Source organism: Megachile rotundata, chromosome 4 (assembly GCF_050947335.1).
Source record: "Megachile rotundata isolate GNS110a chromosome 4, iyMegRotu1, whole genome shotgun sequence".
NCBI classification, from domain to species: domain Eukaryota; kingdom Metazoa; phylum Arthropoda; class Insecta; order Hymenoptera; family Megachilidae; genus Megachile; species Megachile rotundata.
Genome location: NC_134986.1, coordinates 17312264 through 17334768, shown reverse-complemented (window position 1 = coordinate 17334768; position 22505 = coordinate 17312264). Strand labels below are relative to the sequence as shown.

General features: G+C 35.6%; 2 protein-coding genes across 8 annotated transcripts in view; one reads left to right on the top strand and one right to left on the bottom strand.

Moving 5' to 3' along the window:
• The window catches only part of LOC100877232 (polycomb group protein Pc), a 305270-nt gene that overhangs the window by 266618 nt on the left and 16147 nt on the right, over positions 1-22505 (bottom strand). The gene's annotated exons all lie outside the window — the stretch shown is intronic.
• The window catches only part of LOC100875045 (RAS oncogene family member Rab26), a 132999-nt gene that overhangs the window by 94584 nt on the left and 15910 nt on the right, over positions 1-22505 (top strand). The window contains exon 1 of one of the 6 annotated variants that reach the window (XM_076530619.1): positions 1957-2550. The exons of the other annotated variants lie outside the window; for them this stretch is intronic. The gene's annotated coding sequence lies outside the window, so the exon portion shown is untranslated. Of the gene's footprint in view, positions 1-1956; positions 2551-22505 lie in introns of those variants that run through there. 6 annotated transcript variants of the gene reach the window in all.

Below are 22505 nucleotides of genomic sequence, written 5' to 3'. Positions count from 1 at the left end.
CATTTCCGTTCCACTGAACGATTGTTCGACAGAAATTTAGTGACGAATATTTCCTGGAATATCTTTCTATTTGCGAAACACCTCTCTCGTATCGATATCGCCATTTTTTCGTTCGGGAGAAAAAATTCTGACTGTCTATCGAACGCTTGTTCGTTCGCTGTTTAAAAATATTTATTATGCAATGGGAAATATTTTCTTCTTGTCTACGCAGTTTTATAGTTATCGTACTGTACTACCATTTTAGTATACTATTTTATACTATTTTATGTGTTATATTTACTGTTTGATTATATTGGTATTTTATTATTCGTATGTTATGTTTTGTGTTGGTAATGTATTACTGTATGTTTGTACTGGTATTTTACTATATTACTACACGTTTTTACTACTATTCTAGTATTCTATTATTCTAGTATTCTACTATTCTAGTATTCTACTATACTACTATACTACTATACTACTATACTACTATACTACTATACTACTATACTACTATACTACTATACTACTATACTACTATACTACTATACTACTATACTACTATACTACTATACTACTATACTACTATACTACTATACTACTATACTACTATACTACTATACTACTATACTACTATACCACTATACCACTATACTACTATACTATTATACTACTATACTACTATGATACTATATTACTATAACACTATACCATTATTCTACTATTTTACTGTAATAGTAGCTTACTGATAATCTATTACTATACCACTACTATATTACACTATTCCCATTACCACTACTACTACTACTACTATAATACTATCACTACTACTACTACTATATTGTACAACTATGCAACTATACTATAATTCTACAGTACTACTATACCACTTCTTTACTGTTTCAACTGTCTCAAATTTTCAAAACTCAAAGTCCCAAAGTCCTGTAATTCTCAAAATCCTATACGTCCCACAAGTTCGAAAGTGTCGTAAGTCCCAAAATCTCATAAATTCCAAAACTCTATAACTCACAACATTCTGTAAGTCCCATAAGTCCCAAAATCACAAAACATGTAAAATCTCATGAGTTCCAAAATCTCACAAATTCCAAAACCCTATGACTCTCAACGTTCTACAAGTCCCATAAGTCCCAAAATCACAAAGTCAGTAAAGCCTTATAAGTCCCGAAATCTCACAAATTCCAAAACCTTGTAACCGTCAACGTTCTACAAGTCCCATAAGTCCCAAAATCACACAACCTGTAAAATCTCAAAAGTCCCAAAATCTCACAAATTCCAAAACCTTATAACTGTCAACGTTCTGCAAGTCCCATAAGTCCCAAAATCACACAACCTGTAAAATCTCAAAAGTCCCAAAATCTCACAAATTCCAAAACCTTATAACTGTCAACGTTCTGCAAGTCCCATAAGTCCCAAAATCCCACAACCTGTAAAATCTCATGAGTTCCAAAATCTCATAAATTCCAAAACCCTATAACTCTCAACGTTCTACAAGTCCCATAAGTCCCAAAATCCCACAACCTGTAAAATCTGAAAAGTCCCAAAATCTTGCAAATTCCGAAACCTACAATAATTTCCATAAGTCCGAAAGTCCTAAAGGTAGTCCTTCCCCTACCAAGAATAAATAAATTGCAGATCACACGCAAATTTGATGTTGTTGACAACATCGACGAAGAGAATGTTTTTCTTTTACCGGAGGAACAAGGATAAAAGGAAGAACTAAGAGATAGGAAAAAAAGAGAAGAGGGGTTGCGTCGGTACGCGTTGTTCTGCGAACAACATATTTTCCAAGCCGATACGTTTTCCCTGAACCTTTTTGAGACGCGCACGCCACCCCATGCGCCATCCCTTCTCTCTTTATCGCACTCTCTCTTGTTAGCAGCGGATTTCCCTCTCTTCCACGGCTTGCTACCTCCTGGTTGCCTCTGGAAATAGTCGGCACAAAGCGATTCTCGGTGCGTCGTGTCCGAGCCGATTATCAAACCCGCTTCTTTCGACTGCTTTTCCCGCCGTGTTATCGCGACACGTGCTTCGAGTACATGCGTGGAAAATTACCAACGACCGGTAGTTTTTTTGCACTTTTTCTAGTAGTGCTTCGGTGTACGCTCGTTATAATGTATCGGCTTCAGTAAACTCGCATCCTTTACGGGGAATTTTCTTTCAACACTTGTGCGTCGTTTTCAAAAAAATTCAGGAAAATTTATTTTGATTGCTAGAGGTTTATTAACTTAACATTTTAGAGTGAAATGTTTAAAATGATTAATATTTTAGAGTGAATTTTTTTATACTTGTATGAGAGTGTGACATAAATATGAATACTTTGAACTTTTGTGCAAGAAATATTTAATGTGCAAATTATATATGATTGCAACAAATCTGGCTCCTCAAATGTTTGATTAAAAATAATCTTGTAGAAGGTGCGAAGATCGAAGAGTTGGATAGATCAGTAGAGATATTATGTCGTAGTGATTGAATTAAAAAATAAAGGATGATTATGGTAATTGTGAGACGAAGCGGAGACTTCTGGTTCTGTGATGAAATTAATTGATTGGTGTAAGTTTTCTAAATGTCTCATACGTTATAATATATTCTTTGACAATGATACATTGAAAAAGTAATTTCAATTTTCTCACTCCTGTTATTGATCGTAATCTGTGAGACAGTTTTTAATATGCGGACGGTGGATTTTATGCACATAATCTATGTATAAAAATTTACATAGATACATAAAATATATGTACATTACAACTTTACAATAAATACGTAAACATCACATAAAAAATGGATACACAATAAAAAGAAGATATTGTATAAAAATATGAAGTTAGAAAAAAATATAAAAATATGAAGCTGGAAAAATATAAAAATTATATAAAAGTATAAAGCTTGAAAAATATAAAAATAAGAATAACTAAAATTAATACAAGACATCTTAAATTGAAAATATATATTTGTATAAATATCCACTGTCTGATATTGTGAATCGATTATTAATTAAACCTTGAAAAAGTGATAAACATAAATTATTATATATGTATTTGCAATCGGTAAGAAAGTATCGAGCAATCTTTCCAGTTTCGCGACCCTTCATTGAACGGGACAAAGCGAGCACTAATGTACCGTAAATGGAATCAAAACGGTTTCCACCCCTAAGTAACTACACCGAAGGGTGTTTACGTCATTAATGTCAAGCTCCGACCGCACGGTGCAGAGGCGTTACCCGATATTATACGATTTATAATTAATCACTCTCCTGTCGTTCTTATATAACATTCGATTGACGTATTTCATGTGTCTGTTTCAAAATAGTAACACTTATCTAAATTGATGGTCAAGTTAATTGCCTCTTACCTTCGGTTGTTCTTCATGGACGAATTTTAAAAATGTTCACCAGTAAATAAAAATAGTAAAGTATGAGAGTAAAAATACATATGCAATTTTTGATTATTTAAAAATAAAAGATTAGAGTAAGTAGGTAAGTCTGCGTTAATAGGTTGGTGAATATGTGGTAAATAATGTGTTCTATATGACATACCCTTTAATTATAGAGGGAACTCTCCAAATTCCAAGGTTCACAAATTCCAAGCATTACAAATTTCAAGCTCCCTAAATTCCAAGCTCTCTAAGTTTCAAGCTCACCAAATTATAATTTCCCCAAATTCCAAGCTCCCCAAATTCCAAGCACCCCAAATTCCAAGCTCCTCAAATTCCAAGCTCCCTGAATTCTAAGCTTCCCAAATTTCAAGCTCCTCAAATTCCAAGCTCCCCAAATTCTAAGCTTCCCAAATTCCAAGCTCCCCAAATTTCAAGCTCCCCACATTCCAAGCTCCCCAAATTCCAAGCTCCCCAAATTTCAAACTTCCAAAATTCCAAGCTCCCCAAATTCCAAGCTCCCCAAATTTCAAGCTCCCCAAATTCCAAGCTTCCCAAATTCTAAGCTTCCCAAATTCCAAGCTCTCCAAATTCCAAGCTCCCCAAATTCCAAGCTTCCCAAATTCTAAGCTTCCCAAATTCCAAGCTCTCAAAATTCCAAGCCCCCCAAATTCCAAGCTCTCCAAATTCCAAGCCCCCCAAATTCCAAGCTTCGCAAATTCCAAGCTCCCCAAACTCCAAGCTTCCCAAATTCCAAGCTTCCCAAACTCCAAGTTTCCCAAATTCTATACTTCCCAAATTCCAAGCTCCCTAAATTTGAAGCGCCCTAAATTCCAAGCTCCTCAAATTCCAAGCTTCTCAAATTTCCAGCATTCCAAATTCCGAGCTCCCTAAATTTCAAGCTTCCCAAATTCCAAGCTCCTCAAATTCCAAGTTCCCCAAATTTCAAGCTACTCAAATACTAATTTCTCCAAATTCCAAGCTCCCCAAATTTCAAATTCCTCAAATCAAAACTTCCCCTAATAAAAAAGATTATTAATTATCACTCTACTCATAAAGGTTTAGTAGCAAATATTTATATATAATATTTATTAACAACTCTATGATACACGAACAATATAAAAAGTAATTATTATTTGAATGTGAGGGTAAATAGTGGTCAACCACCTCGTAATGTCCCCACTAGCGCCACATTTTATACATTGCAAGAGCTTTGTGTCACGTCCTGCAGATCGCATACAAAAGGTATTCCACAAACGCAGTCGAAAAGTGAAAAAATGCTTCCCAAGTGATACCACTGTAGCCTTTAACCGGTTATCGCTGACGTGGACACGTGACTTTTCACGTCGCAGCACAGGAAAAAGGCAGTAATGGACACAAACGGAATCAAAATGAAATCTAACCCCTCCGCGTTCCTCCCCCTTTTTTGTTCAGATCGTTCGCTCTGTTAATTACAGTTCTTTGTGTGGCGTTTGTGGAAAATTTCATTTCGTTACGTGCACCATTGCCAACGCCATTGTCAGCCATCGTTATCTTCGAATTGAAATTTTTCAATTTGTACGCGAACACGTTCTCGATAATCTTTGCGTTCGCTGTCACTTTATGGTGTCACTTTATGTGATGCGAAATTTTTATCATACGACATTCTTGGTGGTCTATTGCGTTTGTGATGTTGAAAGACTTTAAACTTGTAAAGTTGGAGAATTTTGTGTTAGGGAAATTTTAGGGCTTTAAGATTTCCCCAAATTCAAGATTTCTCAAATCTTAAATTCCCCTAGTTCCAAATTCTCCTATTTTCAATTTCCACAGATCCCAAATTTCCCTAGTCCCAATTTCCCCAAATTCAAAATTCCTCGAATCCCAAATTCCCCTAGTTCCAGAGTCCCCCAGATCCCAAATTTTCCTAGTTCCAATTTCCCCGAATTCCAATTTCCCCAAATCCCGAATTCCCCTAGTTCCAATATCCCCAAATCCCAAATTTCCCTAGTCCCAATTTCCCCAAATTCCAAACTCCCCTAATTTTAAATTCCTCCAAATCCCTAATTCCCCTAGTTCCAATTTCCCCAAATCCCAAATTTCCCTAGTTCCAATTTCCCCAAATCCCAAATTCTCCCAATTCCAAATTACCCAAATTCAAAATTCCCCTGGTTCCAAATTCCCCTATTTCCAATTTCCCCAAATCCCAAATTGCCCTAGTCCCTATTTCCCCAAATTCAAAATTCCCCTAGTTTCAAATTCCCCAAATCCCAAATTTTCCCAATTCCAAATTACCCAAATTCAAAATTCGCCTTGTTCCAAATTCCCCTAGTTCCAATTTCCCCAAATCCCAAATTGCCCTAGTCCCTATTTCCCCAAATTCAAAATTCACCTAGTTCCAAATTCCCCAAATCCCAAATTCTCCAGATCCCACTCTCCCCAAATTCCAAACTCCCCAACTTGAAAATTCCCCAAAATTCCACCCCTCTAATTTCCAAAATCCCAAAAACAACAAATTTCCTGAACGTCAAAGCACAATTAAGGATTCTAATTAAGGTTCTAAAATTAGTCGGCAATCCACAATAGGATCAGAGCTCCCACTTTAGAAATTTCTTGCGTCACGTGACAAAAGCGTGCTCGCACAGCTAATTTCTGCGATTTCTCAGCACGTACCGGTGCAATATGGGGAAGGGAAGTCTCTACTAAAGCCCGCGATAATCGGCCCGTGATAAAGAGTGACTCGACTTGAATTTATCGCTGCTCCGTGCAAACTGATAAACTTCCTGTCTATCCGAAGAAGAGAAAAAGGGGCGGCGCACACCCGACGTCACTAATCACCCTAACTGAAGTACTTTCTTGAGTGACGTTGCACAGTTTTGAAATCTAGCTTCGCCATTCTCCGCGATTATATATCACGAACAGTATTTTATTTCGGTATACTTTTCGCTATTTAATCTTTCAATTTATCGTTGCATATGCTTTAGTGCTTTGTACTTTGATAAATTAATTTTTATCGTGCTATTATTCTTGTTGTATTTATTGATTAATTCTTACAATCATATTTATTAATTAGTACTTACAATTGTATTTATTAATTAATTCTTATAATCGTATTTATTTTTATTCTTACAATTTATAAATTTTAATATTATCTTTTTTGAGTTTTATAGTTTTGAGGGTTAACGACTTGACGAGCGTAAATTGCAGCAATTTATTTACATCAAGTAAGAATTTGCTTACACGAAGTTCCACGAATCAAAGCTCCTGTATAACTTAATCCATACATCATCATCGAAACGGAGTTTAATTAAATTCGCATTAACGAATTACCAGGAACCCGCAACTCGCCTCAGAGCGAACAGAAAATCGATAGGAACGTGTACAACCACCTCGATTAAGACAGAACGAACCATTATTGTTGTATTGCGATACCGTTTCCAAGATCTTGCTAATGCGATTAACGTCTCGGTGTATAACGCTCTAATCCATCAACCTGTTTCAACGTTCCTCCATTGCTCTACCTGTTAACCCAACTTAACCCCCGTGTACACTTTAGGGAGGATTTACCTATTCTCTTCTTTTGGCTAGTACAAAGTATGCTTCGAACAGTTTAGGGTGATAATATATGTATGAGATGATACGTGTTAATGCTTGGATTTAAAGGAGTAACAAAATGGCTGACATATTTCATGGAGGGTAATAATGTTGCTGTGTATTATTATAACACGTTAGAATTTGACAACTCAGAAAAATATCTGGCTTCAACATACGAAACTGCTAAAGTTTCAAAATTAACTTAACTTAATCCCTGTGTATACTTTAGGGAGGGTTTACTTATTCTCTTCTTTTGGGTGCTACAAAGTATGCTTCGAACAATTGCGTTTAATGTGATAATATATGTATGAGATGATACGTGTTGGTTAATACGTGGGTTCAATGGAGTAACAAAATGGCTGACATATTTGATAGAGGCTAACAATGTTGCTATGTATTATTTCTCTAAGTTGTCAAATTCTAACGTGTTATAATATCTAGCTTCAAAATTTGAAACTGCTAAAGTTTCGAAATATAAAACTGTAAAAATTGCAAAATCTCAAAGATCAGAGACTCTAACGTCCTAAAGTAGCAGAACCCAAAATTGCAAACGTTCAATATCTCAAAGCCCTCAAAATGTAAAAGTTGCAAAATCTCAAAGATGAAAGACTCTAACGTCCTAAAGTACCAGAACCCAAAATTGCAAACATCCAATGTCTCAAAGCTCTTAAAATATCAAAGTTGCAAAATCTCAAAGATGAGAGACTCTAACGTCCTAAAGTACCAGAACCCAAAATTGCAAACATCCAATGTCTCAAAGCCCTCAAAATATAAATGTTGCAAAATCTCAAAGATCAGACTCTAACGTTCTAAAATACCAAGCTCCAAAATTGCAAACGTCCAATGTCTCAAAGCCCTCAAAATATAAAAGTTGCAGAATCTCAAAGATGAGAGACTCTAACGCTCTAAAATACCAAGCTCCAAAATTGCAAACGTCCAATATCTCAAAGCCCTTAAAATGTAAAAGTTGCAGAATCTCAAAGATCAGAGACTCTAACGCTCTAAAGTACCAAAACCCCCAAAAAAACAGTAACGTCCTAAAATACCAAAATCCAAAATTGCAAACCCCCAACATCTCACACCCCATAAAATACGAAACCTAAAATTTGTCAAAGTCCAAAACCCCTAAGTCGAAGTCCAAAAGTCCTAAATATCAAGCTCCAAAATCCCAAACAGCCAAAGTTCGAAAACACCCAATAAAACTCACAAAACCTCGAAGTTCAGTAATTGCCACCTCTTAAAGTACCAAGACCCAAAATTGCAAGCTTTCAAAGTCTTAAAACGCCAAGGTCCAAATTTGCAAACTTCCAAAGTCCTAAAATGGCAAACTACAAAGTTCCAAACCTTGGAAGTAGTAAAATCCCAAGTTAGAATATAGTCATTTATCACGACCCACCCGTCCACGCTTTCAGCCGACTGTGAGACACCTTTCGTTGCTTAACGACCTTCTCGGAGAATGACAAAAGTTTCCTTAATCTCGCGGACAATTCCGAGTGTATCGAATGTCGATAAACGGACGAGACACGATGAAAAATGCATTCGTCTAACGATAAGAATGACGGACGAGTTCGCGACAGCTGTAGGTTATTTCGAAGGCGCTCACGTGACGCCTATAAAAATTCCATTCAAAATATGTACCCTGATTTCTACGAAATAATATTCGTGTAACAATAAAATGGCAATAGTGGAGAAAATGAGATCACTCGAACGCCCTCTTTTTTAACACTAAAACTATCAAGTGACCGCTCCACAAGTTTCTTATTATAAGGCACTCATTTCGTTAAAGTACATTCCTTGAAATCAGAATTGATTTTCATCAAGACTAACCCTTTGCACTCGAAAGTAATTTGACTGTTCGCAAACAGCAACTTTAAAACTTAGTTAAAAAGTTAAATAAATTTTCTTGAGGTTACTATTTCTTTACTAATAATTTCCGCTATTGTTTGTTTCACTATGTTTATACATCATGTTATAGAACCAGTTAAAAAAATGCTTATTTAAAATTATTGTATTAAATATAATGGTGACTGTGAGTCTCTCGAACGCAAAGGGTTAAGAATAAATGTGTGTACTAATTTATGTTTTGTCGTTTGTTTATTTATTTTTTAACTTCATCTTTAATTTCAAATTTAGTACACATTATATGCCGGTAGGTTTAGTGTTAGAAGAGAATAAACTGAACTGAAAATAGCAATAAACAATTATAATATTTAACCCATCGTCAAATACAATATTCATCAATTCGCTGAAATAAAATTCCATGAGCGTCCATTTATTAAAGACGCGTCGACGTGTTAATTGGCAATAATCAATTGCGTTAACTTTCATCTGCCACATTTGCATTTTACCGAATTGGTGCGTGCTTGGATCGATAAGATAAGGAGAAATAAATATTCAATTAATTACAACGTGAGTTAAGGCGATTAATTTCAAGATTTGTGGGGTCAGCTCCCATAATTCGAAGAAGGGTTAACATTGGATGCCGCCGGTCTTAACGAGTTTTTCCCATTCTAGCCGCTCGCGAGGAACGATCCCGCTTCCTTTCTCACGGTTCGTCGACGCTCAGAAATGGCAGCGAACGCTCTTCGTTGTTTTATGAAAACTCGGTCTGGGTACAAAGAGACATGTTCGTTACTTTTCGATTGGCTTTCTATTCTTCAATCGAACTTCTTCTTACTTCACAGATATAAATAACGCTAAACGAACACATATGATCGTCTTATTAGATGTAAGATGTACTATGGTGAACTCTTAGAAAATCACACTAAGTAGCAACCATAACCTAATCAATTAGGTGCACAATTTAAAATTAATAGTACACGAAGAAATCTAGAATGTCATTGTATACATACATTAATTCTACATCTCGATAAAGATTAACGGGAATATTAAGAAAAATTTAATTTTATTAATTTTATTAATTTAATTTAATTTAATTTAATCCTTAATTTTATTGAGTATCCTTAGTCGTCCATAAATAATTTTTAACCTTTACTCTCAGAAACCTTGTTTCCTCAGATATCATCAAAGCGAACAATAAAATATTCTATAACTTCAGCGAATAAAAATTGAAGTGCTAATAAAATACGAGAAAATTTGAAACAAATGCAACAGACGAAATTCGAATGACAATCATCGAGTGTATATCCCATGTGTAAAAACGCGATGAACCCCAGAGCACATCGATGAAAATAAAATCATAGTAATCTGTGCGTCGCGAAAACCGCCAGCCATTTACTGGCCGATGAATATTCAGGGATTCCGTTACATTATGCTAATTGAACGAGAAGCGAACAGTCGGAGATCCATAAGTAGCTTGTCGAAGCGTTGTTCTACCAACATAGGAACACGAAAACACGTCGCGACCGAGAAGCAATTTCTAATCGAAACTTTGCTCGCTTAAGTAATTTATGGAATACATTACACGCATCGCCGGCCCACGTTATTCCTACGAATTCACCTACCGTCCATGTTACGATACTGACATAACATGCAGCCGACTGCATCGTCAAATTAACTCGTACGAGAAACAAGTTTCTAACCGTCGATAAATAATTAACTATATATATCGTTGACAAACTCCTTTTATTGAGCTACCGTTTCATGTTTCTTTCTAACGCCTGGGTTACGCGCCGCATTCTTGCAATTTTTAACACGTGCTCCTATGATCACGTGCCGGATTATGCGTTTGATCGTTTCGTTGCCTTATCACGAGATTTAATTGCAAAGCGTTTCGTTAACGCGCGTTAAATTTCTACCTGTTGAAATTACGTTAAATTTTTATGTTATTACTAGGGATTTTAATTACGACACGCTAGTTTTCTACGATACCTAAGTTTTAATTGCAACCTTTGCACGGGGATGCGTTAAATTTTGTACGCGCTAGGTTAGTACCCGTTGGATTACCACAAATTACATTTTCGAGCTGTGTAGTTACGTGCATTCAGGTTATCGAGTTGTTACTAGGGATTGGATTACTGTAGGTAGGTAACCTAAGTACACGTTAGGTTACGACGTGTTGGATTACTGCAAGTTAGATTACGACGCGTTGATTTAACACAAATTAAATTTTCGCGCGGTGTAATTAGGACATTATGGGTGCCATGCGTGGAGGTACTGCGCAGTAGGTTAATGCGCATGGTGTAAGGATACGCTTGATTACCATGCGTTTAGATTACTACGCGTTAGATTACCACGCGGTTAGATTACTACGCGTTAGATTACCACGCGTTTATATTACTACGCGTTAGATTACTACACGTTAGATTACCACGCGTTTAGATTACTACGCGTTCCATTATTATGCATTTAGATTACTACGCGATAGATTACCACGCGTTTAGATTAATACGCGTTAGATTACCACGCGGTTAGATTACTACACGTTAGATTACCACGCGCTTAGATTACTACACGTTAGATTACCACGCGTTTAAATTACTACGCGTTAGATTACCACGCGTTGGATTATTATGCGTTTAGATTACTACGCGATAGATAATGGCGCGTTAGGACTATCGTGCATTAAATTTTCACGCGTTAAGATTATAATGCGTTAATATTACTACGCGTGAAGATCACCATGCGTTTATATTACAACGTGTGAAGATCACCACGCGTTTATATTACTACGCGTTAAAAATACCACGTGTTAAGATTATAATGTGTTAATATTACCACGCGTGTAGATTGCAACGCGTTAATATTACACGTATTAAGATTACCACGCGTGGAGATTACCACACACCAAGATTACCATGTATTTAATTACCAAGCGTTCAAATTCTCATGTGTTATACCACCAGGCATTAGATTACCACGTGTTAAAGTTATCACACGTTAGATTACTCCACGTTAGATTGTCACTCGCTGAAATTTCCACGTGTTATATTACCAGGCAATAGATTACCACACATTAAGATTATCACCCGTGTTTCGCATTAGGTTACTATACTAAAATCAATGTCCTGAGAAATACACATGTATTTAATAATTTATCTTAAAATTATTTATGTCGGTAACCTTAACGATGGTAACCTTAAAACAGTAAGTAAAATGCAAAGAATTTGTCCAACAGTTCCTAGCAAAATGGCGTAAATAATCGGTCACAAACGCGTACATTTACTAAACAAAGCTAATTACCAATACTAAGCTAGTTGTCGATATCTCAAGAATTAAGGGAAAAAAACGGTACCGAAAATTGCAACGAACGAATCTGTTATAAACGCGTGTCGCCGCGATAAGAATGTACTGTTTGCTCGGCCAACAATTTACACTCGCGCGGACGATTAAACGGGAACCTCGGCGGAATTTAATCGGTCGATATCGAGTGCATACGGTCGCGTTATCGTTGCAAATATGCAGGAACGAGAGTCGTTACTGTTTCGCGGTGCGCAGATAATCTCGCGAGCAAAAAGAGAAACGAGAGTGTATCGAGAGCAACCACCGAGATCGAAGATCGCAAGAAAGTTCCAGGAAAACCAGTCCCAGTGCTGGCTGGCCAAAAGGAACTAGAAAGGCTAGTTAACCGAGTGTTGTGAATGATTTACCGGGATAATTATGTCATTTTACTTAATGAGCGGAGACTGATCACCAAACTGGTAGATTATCCCGTGTTATTCGAACTGATGGCCCGAATAATTCGACTTTCAATCTCGGAAATTAATTAGATCGATTTAGCTAACACATTCGTTTTATACGATTCTCTGGTATCTTGATACCGTTATTTTCAATCTGTTAAAATTCTTTTCATGCTTTTTGCTGGTCGTATTTAAGTTGAACAAGTGATAGTCAAACTAGTTTAATAGGGAATTGATGTTAGCTCTACGATTTTTGTTGCTTCAATGCGTGTTTTACTTAACGGATAAGTGATATTTCAATAAGAAATTTCAAGCTTACACGATCATGCTTTTTCTTGTTTCAATGTACGCTTAAGTCTACCGGACAGGTTAAGTTTGGTTAGGTTAAACGATCCATTTATGTTTCAATGTTAATAGGTGATTTTTTCATGAGAAATTTATGTCTCAAGTTTGAATAGTTCAGTGATTTTTTCTTCTGTACTGCATATTTTATTTAAGTCATGAAATTTAGTCAGTTTAGTCAACAAGTGATATTATCACTTGTTACATGATCAAGAACATGTTATATTTTGTTTGATCCCATAAATAAAATATGGAACGAATATACACACTTTTCAATGGTGCAAGAAAAGACTTTCTCTTAAAAAAATTCACAAAGATACTTGTACATGTATATATACTCTAGCAGAATGATTGCACTGTATCATCATGATATTCCAAAATTCAATGCAACTGCGATGAGCTCGTGAACAGAAGTTTTATGTATCTTTGAAAGATGAAACGTTTCGATTTTGCGAGGAGCCCAGCTGTTGGACTCGATAGGTCCATGGCGACGATATTTCACTTGGTCGAATCGAGTTTCTCTTCTCTGTGAAAACAAAACACTCGAAATCGTGAACGCATTGATTTGGGAAACAGATAAAATAAAATATTACTGTAATTCAAATTATTTTAGTTAGGTTAGAAAACTGGGAAAAACAACTTACATACTTATAACCTTATACATATACCTTAAATGCTAACTGTGTTAACTCATAATTATTTCAAATTTCACAACAGAGTACAAACATTGCTATTAATTATGATTGTCATTGTGACAAGTAAAAATTGATTGAAATCACAACTTGTAGAGAATGAAGATCGGACATGGTGAAAATTGATAAAGAACAAATAATGGTAATAATAATCGTAATTAATGACAGTGTAGTCTGTTGTGAAATGAAATCTGAAATAATTAAACAAAAATTTTGACAAAAATTGAAATCGCGATTGAACTCCCAGACAATAAAGATGACGATAAAGAAAAAAATCAGTAAATATCTGAAACCCGAAATAATCGCAAAATGTGAGGCAATGGAACGCGTTTGAATAATGAAACACGGTCGGCCGCTGTCGAAAATCGGGAAACGGACGATGATTCAAACGGCTAATTATGATGATTAATTACGTCGAACATTCGCAAATGTTCGTGGCGTGGAATATTAATAACGGGTCTGATCGCGGTGGAAATTGTTCGCACGAAGTTCCTTGAACAACGAAGTTACATTACGGAAGAAAAATCCTGAATGCATCCATGTCAAGAGATTTAGAACGAGATCCAGCACTTAGCGCGAATTTTCCAACAATTAATGCCTCATGAAAGATTCATGCTGGCCGATCAATCGGAAAGCGATTATACAAAGGGAAAAGATGATTCGAACAACAACGTTGTATGCTAACGAACATCGTTGAACCAGTTCCCGGAAATCGAGTGGGAATGCGATTTTAAACGAGAAACGGTTTTCGCGAAATGGCGGACGTCGATTTCATACGCGAAACCCTTTATGTTTCTGAGGTTTCATGGCGGACGGGGCTCGATTAATAACGAAACGCAATTTCATTAATGCAATTTCGACTTGAAAGCTGACGGATTATTCGATAAATTGGCGGGGTAACGGCGGAATGACGACCGATGCATGTTTTCCAACGTGCCGATCATCGTGATTCCGATATTCCAGGGAAATTGACATTTGTAAATTAATTTCGATGATCAAAAGCGACAATTTCGTTTGGATTAATAGCGGAACGCGATTAATACGAATCTCCATTTCTGCGATCGCGCGGGACGGCTACCTAAATGTGGAACGTTTCCATGTGTTGTTGATATTTCAACTGTACAAAATTTCGAGCTCTCGAGTTTCAAATTACCGAAATTCCAAAATTTCCATATTCCAAGCTTCCAAAATTCCAAGCACCTTGAATTTTAATTTTCCCAAATTCCAAGGTCCTCAAATTCCAAATTCCCCGAATTCCAATTTCCCCAAATTCCAAGCACCTCGAATTTTAATTTTCCCAAATTCCAAGCTCCTCAAATTCCAAATTCCCCGAATTCCAAGCTCCTCAAATTCCAAATTCCCCGAATTCCAAGCTCCCCAAATTTCAAGCTTCCCAAATAGCAAGCTCCCCAAATTTCAAGCGCCCCAAATTCTAAGCGCCCCAAATTTCAAGCGCTCCAAATTCCAAGCGCCCTAATTTCCACACTCCCCAAATTTCAAGCTTCCCAAATTCCAAACTCCCCAAATCCAAAATTCCCCAATTCCCAAGTTCTCCAAATCCCAAGTTCCCCAAATTCCAAGCTCCCCAAATTTCAAGCGCCCCAAATTCCAAGCGCCCCAAATTCCAAGCGCCCTAATTTCCACACTCCCCAAATTTTAAATTCCCCGAATTCCAAACTCCCCAAATCCCAAATTCCCCAATTCCCAAGTTCTCCAAATCCCAAGTTCCCCAAATCCCAAGTCCCCCAAATCCCAAGTTCCCCAAACCCTAAGTTCCCCAAATCTCAAATTCCCCAAATCCCATAATCCCCAAATCTCAAATTCCCCAAATCCCAAATTCCCCAAATTCCCAAAATCCCGAAATCCTAAATTTCTCAACTTCCAAATCCTTCCACAAATTCCAAACCCTTCAGAAACGCAATTAATACGAATTTCCATTTCTGCGATCATGCGGGACACTTGCAGAGTTCCCTGCTAAATGTAGGACATTGTCACATAAGTTCTCTTTCGAAATAAAACTTTTTGCCATGCGGTTTCATTCGCGCTAAATGTTATACAGCGCTAAATAGCTTCCCACTTCTCTTTCGTGTTTTTCATTTTAAGTTGGAATTACGGATTAAAGCTGAAAGGATCGTGGAATCCTTCTTCAGGGAGTTATTAGGTTAACTAAAGTCTTCTTTACTGGGTTTTAGAATTCAAATGCAGGAGCGATAGGTTATTCTTAATAAACAACTCTATATGAAAACTTTACTAACAGAACGTAATGAAATTATTAATAAAATTTATAAAATTATAAATGCTTAGAAGAATCTTGTAGGTCGTCAGAATCATACATGTATCCAATATTTTATAATAAAAATCAGCGTATGTTTTTATCATAAAAATGATTATATAAAAAGACTTTATTTGTTATATAACAAGATACCTTCAAATAAAATTGAGTACCAGTATTAAAGTTGAAATTCATTTAAAAACTCAGCGAACCGAGAATAAAGGATTGATCGAGATACGTTTTAGCAATTAGAATAATTAAGTGAAGCTCTGCAAAGTATTGAACGAGTTGGCGATTGTCTAGCGCGTACGTGACGCGAATATTCGTCGTTGTTGATACGTCGTGCCTCACCCGGAAGTAACTTTCTCGTGATTTCGAGCCAATTAGAGGCGCGTTAACGATACACCGGAACTCGTGATTAGGTTTAACTGAATCTAGAATCGCTGAATCTGGGATTGATCGATCGATGCAGATTTACTTGTGGATGTAGAATGCATTAGACAATAATGGAGCATTGTTCTTGATCTGGAGAAACACTTTTGCGTTCAGAAGTTAACCTAAATGTTTTGATTTCCGCTTAGTTTACCGACATCTTTTGTTTGCGGGATTAACGTGTAATTATGGAGGAAAAGGTTTTCTTAATAAAATATTATTGGTAATTATTATAATTAGGTATGAAGGTTATTTTTTATTCTTGATACTTTTTCAGGTTAGCACTAGTTGTGAGAGTATTTACTAATGTTACGTGAGATTATTATTAAGGTTATTTCGTTGTTGGTATTGTTAGGTTAGGTTAGGTTTGATTATGGATACTATTTGAGATTAATACTAACTGTGAGAGTATTTATTAATGTTACGTGAGATTATTATTAAGGTTATTTTATTATTGGTATTGTTAGGTTAGGTTAGGTTTGATTATGGATACTATTTGAGATTAATACTAACTGTGAGAGTGTTTACTAATGTTACGTGAGATTATTATTAAGGTTATTGCATTTTTGGTATTGTTAGGTTAGATTAGGTTTGATTATGGAAACTATTTGAGATTAATACTAACTGTGAGAGTGTTTACTAATGTTATGTAATTGTTAAGGTTATTTCATTGTTGGTATTGTTTAAAATTATTACTCATAGTATTTCATTAGTTATGTTATTTAAGGTCATTGCTAATATTACTTTATTGTTGATATTATTTAAGTTTGCCACTAATAGTATTTCATTACTGATGTTATTTAAGGTCATTGCTAATATTACTTTATTGTTGATATTATTTAAGTTTGTCACTAATAGTATTTCATTACTGATTTTATTTAAGGTCATTGCTAATATTACTTCATTGTTGATATTATTTAAGATTGTCACTAATAGTATTTCATTACTGATGTTATTTAAGACCATTGCTAATATTACTTCATTGTTGATATTATTTAAGATTGTCACTAATGTTATTTCATTACTGAGGTTATTTAAGACCATTGCTAAGATTATTTCATTATTGGTATTGTTTAAGTTTGTCACTAATAGTATTTCATTACTGATTTTATTTAAGGTCATTGCTAATATTACTTCATTGTTGATATTATTTAAGATTGTCACTAATGTTATTTCATTACTGAGGTTATTTAAGACCATTGCTAAGATTATTTCATTATTGGTATTGTTTAAAATTATTGCTAATATTATTCCATTACTGATATTATTTAAGACCATTGCCAAGATTACTTCATTATTGATATTGTTTAAAATTATTGCTAATATTATTTCATTACTGATATTATTTAAGGACATTGCTAAGATCATTTCATTATTGATATTATTTATAATTATTGCTAAAAGTATAGCATTGTTAATATCATTTAAGATTATTACTATTACTTAATCTCTGTTATATTATTTCTTTGAATTTCGCGTTACAACCTTTGATCAAATTTTCAACTACCTCCGTTAACTTTCCTCGAACCAGGAAAACTCTGAGTACCATTCGTCCCTTTCCAGTTGAAATTGATAGCATCATGGAAACGAAGTGGACTTTAGCTATTTATGGAACGTGAATCAATGATGTACTTACAAGAATTAATAGTACACACGTCCGCTGACGTGTATAAAACGCCCCAGTTTAATCCGCGAACGGACGCGTCTGGATGAACCAGTTGAAAGGAAAACGGTCAACGTGGTTTGTTGGAATTTAAAAATCGATAGGTTTGAGATGGCAAGGCCAACTTCGTTTTCTTAAATGGAATGTCATACTGTTTGCCGTGCATCTGGTGGTAACCGCGTTTGCCACAGGTTCAATGATCTACCACACAAGGTTATACAACATCCAATACGTTTCATTTCACAAACAAATGCGTAATAATATCCCTGAATTCGATGAAACATGAAAACTTTACAAAAATGAAAATTGTTGAAATATAAAGTGGGTTGGGAATTTGATAAAATCTGTTCCATGAAAATTATAGACGTTGAGGTAAAAAAATATACCTTTGCTTACTTAAAATATTGCATTTTAGTTATATCTGTTTCTTCAAATTCACTTTTTCTAAAACTTCACAAAATGTCATAAAAAGAATTATGGGTTCACATTTGAAGGTTATAAGTGTTACAAATTAAATTGTGCATTGCAAAAATTATAAAATTAAATTTGAAGATCATAAAGTTTATAAGATTAACTGTGAAGAATATCAATAACAAAATTATTAAAAATATTAATAATTCACCATAACAGCTTCCCACAATTTCCAAACTCTTAATCAACAAATGGCAATCGAAAATGCAGAGTATCCTCCGTAATTCCCGTTGTGTAATTTCCTTTCGTTGCTTACGAATGCACTTTACTTAATTATAAAAGACACGAGAGCGCCCTTGAAGTAGAAATTAAACGACGTTCGAGAACGCGACGCTGGAAACACGTAGCTTTTACAGTTGAAATTTAATCAAACATCGTTCTCGATAAAAAAAATAGTAACATTACGGGAAACAATGAAGGTATCCAAAGGGAAGCGGAGACCCTGTTTCCTTTGATCAATTTCCGCAGCCTTGCAGCGCTAGGAAATTGAAAACGAATTGAAAACCAGCAACACGATCGAAACAAAATATCAATTACTTTTGCAACGAACTGATTCATTTGCTCGGGATTTTTAAAACAAATACCTTTTGTTTTGGTTTCGGGGAAATTGCCGGTGGAAGAAATTGAAAACGGTCGATCTTAAAACCGAACTATGTACAATATGCATAGTTTTACTGAGGATTTATCAAAATTTATTTATTAAATTTAATTTATTAAACTCATATAGTCGAAGATAATTAAAAGTGCACGTGTAACTAATTAACATAATTATTTAAAAAATGATTATACACGAAAGGTTAAAAGGTGTTCAAAGAATTTACTTATTCAGTTAAGCAGTTAAACTATGTTGATATAATAGCGATTCGTTAATATTCGTGTTATTACATATTAACGACAATATTTTATCACCTTCCATTTTATTACGAAGATAAATAATACGTACACCTTTAAAAATGCCTCGCAGTGCCATCTGATGGTACGCGAACAAACTAAACGCCTAAACGACTCTAAATGCATTACTGCTAATTATAACCTAAATCTATTAAAAGAGCAAGTAAAAATACATTTAAAAAACACAAAAGTGCACAATAAAGTTTACTGTTCTACAAATATCAGTGATGTACACAACAGAAAACGCAGTTCCCAGGAAGCTACGTTGGCGAAGTCGCTAACGTGGTGGACTACTGATCAAGGTTTTACACGTATGAACGCGAGTTCAAATCCCCCCTATCTATTGGTGAATTTTTAAGTTGTACAAAGTGGTGGGGGAATGTTCTCTGTGTTCATTTTCATTGATATATCAGTTCACACGATGATGATAATAAACGTTTACCAGAGTTCTTGTACGATTGAACTTCATTCGTGAATTCTCTTCGTACAGAGCGATGACTCCGGTAGAGTCATAGTTACACTGAGTGTTTGAACTGACTATATTACTTTTTTTTAAATTTTCTGGCAATCATAAACGAAACAAAACATAATATAAAAAATTGTGAAAAAATTGACATATAAGAAAATGGCCATATAATTTCACGACTGCTAGTCCTTTTATATTTTGATGCAAATACATAGTATTTGTAATAACAGTTTCAAGTTTTGGAAAATAAAATATTACCTCGAATTATATCTAAGATTTCATAATTCGTACTTGAATAAAATTATTACGTCCAGCTGTTTTCGAAATTCCAAAATAATCCTATCAATATTAATATTGTTTAATAATAAAACAACAAGTACAACGAACTCCCAATTTGTTAAAAAATTGGTAACACGACTCGAGGAAAGGGAACGGATACCTAGAGCGGAGGAAATAGGTCGTACCGCGGTCACCCGGCAATCAACGTGTTAATTACTATGTTAATTAGTGAACAACCACAGACAGTGCTGTCGGTCGCGCAGTCAACGCCTCCTCCTCTTTGCACGCTGACCCTTAACTCCGCGTTCCCTTTCCCCTCGAGCTGGCATGAACGCACATTAGGTAGCCGTTTTCATCGTGGTGTCGACAGGTGATGCGCCCATAATGGCCAATGGCACGCTCCGAAAAGGGCGTGATTAATTTTCATAATGGCTGCTACCGCGACTTAACGAGGATACCTTAAAGGTCGCGAAAAACCGAGATTCTTCACCCAGTTACTTTCGCCAGAAACTTTATTTCTTTCGCTCGATATTCTCGTGCTATTCTGCAATTTATAGTTTGCAAGATTTCGATGTCCCATTCGAAATAAGACAATAAATTGACTAGTCGAAAATTTTATTTTTTTCACAATTTCAAAAAGTATTTTTATACTATACAATATTTTTAATCTACAATTTTTTATTTTATTTTTGAAGAAATTTTCCTCTGCAATTTATAGTTTGGAAGATTTCGATGTCCCATTCGAAATAAGACAATAAATTAACTAATCGAAAATTTTATTTTTTTCACAATTTTAAAAAGTATTTTTATACTACACATTATTTTTAATCTACAATTTTTTATTTTATTTTTGAAGAAATTTTCCTTTGAGAAATTTTCCTCTGCAATTTATAGTTTGGAAGATTTCGATGTCCCATACAAAATAAGACAATATTAAATTGAGTAGTCGAAAATTTTACTATTGTCACAATATCAAAATTTTTATGCTATGCAATATTTTTAATCTACAATTTTTTATTTTATTTTTGAAGAAATTTTCCTTTGAGCAATTTTCCTCTGCAATTTACAGTTTGGAAGATTTCGATGTCCCATACAAAATAAGACAATATTAAATTGAGTAGTCGAAAATTTTACTATTGTCACAATTTCAAAATTTGTATGCTATGCAATATTTTTAATCTACAATATTTTATTTTATTTTTGAAGAAATTTTCCTTTGAGACGTACAAAGTTAAAAATATTGTGATCTAATGATATCGAGATTTTCAAATTGTCCTGAATGTATAAAATATTAAAAATGAATCGCCTTAACGAAACAGTGACAGAAAGGAGAACGACTAAAACCTCGAAACCGTTGTTCGAGTGATCGTGAAATACGTTTCAAAGAGAAAAATACCATTAGCTTTTGTAGCCATGGTTGAAAGCTATTTTCCAAGCTTTTCATAAAGTAGCTTACCTAACAGATCTCGGGAGCTTTCGCTGTAAAGTCGGTAGCTTTGCCGGGCTGTTCGAACCGCAAAAGTGTGGCAAGCTTTATTAACCTCGTTAGATGCGATGGTCGACTGATATTTCGCGGGCACGACGCCGCGGCGGCCAGTTTAAAACGCGAAATCAAAGGGAATAACGAGGACAGAGTTCCTTTGTAATAACAAGGTTACCACTTCACCTTGTACGAAGACGCTCTTCAACCTTTTTGAACATCTTCCTTACCACAATTCTCTCAATGAACCCGGTCGTTCTGGAGCGCGTTCCAACTAGTTATGACTTGAACGAGGAAGCATAAATAGAAAAGAACCAGAAGAGATCGTTTCGCGAGTTTCTTTGTACATTCCTTCGATTCTTATCCTGTACTCCGGTTTCTGTTACTCGTCCGCCATAACCGATTATCGCGAACGGCGTAAAAAACCGCTAATCGATTCGGTAAAACGGTACGTAGACCAAGTAATCGCGGCAGGAAAATGAATTCTCTCGCAATTGCTCGCTGCTAATTGACGTATCACGCGATTAAGAGGTCTCGAAAGCATAATCGAACGTCGAATTTCGGGTATACGGTACGGCCGGCAAATGGAGCTATCTCCCCCATTAATTACCGTCCATTACCACCTGCTTGATACGAAATCATTCCCGTGATTTATGTGCCCTCGTGATTAATCTCGGGGGAAAAGAATGACGCCGATCATTTTTCACGCGTGCTGAACCACGTCCCCGTTACGCGAGCGCACGCGTGCAAATCACGTGTGCTGCTCGAGAGGATTGGTAACCAAAATCGGCCGAGTTGAACGTCCTTCTCTCACCTGCGCTAGAGGTTTTTGTCCCGATTACATAAAGACGTCCGGCTGCACGTGCAGCTTGCTTTCTTACGCGCGTTGGATAGAAAATCATATCGTTCTGTACGCTTCGGTTAAAACCTTTGACCAATCGTTTCTTTACAAATCTCGAACCTTATTATCACGTACCAAACTACTTAACCACGAAAACA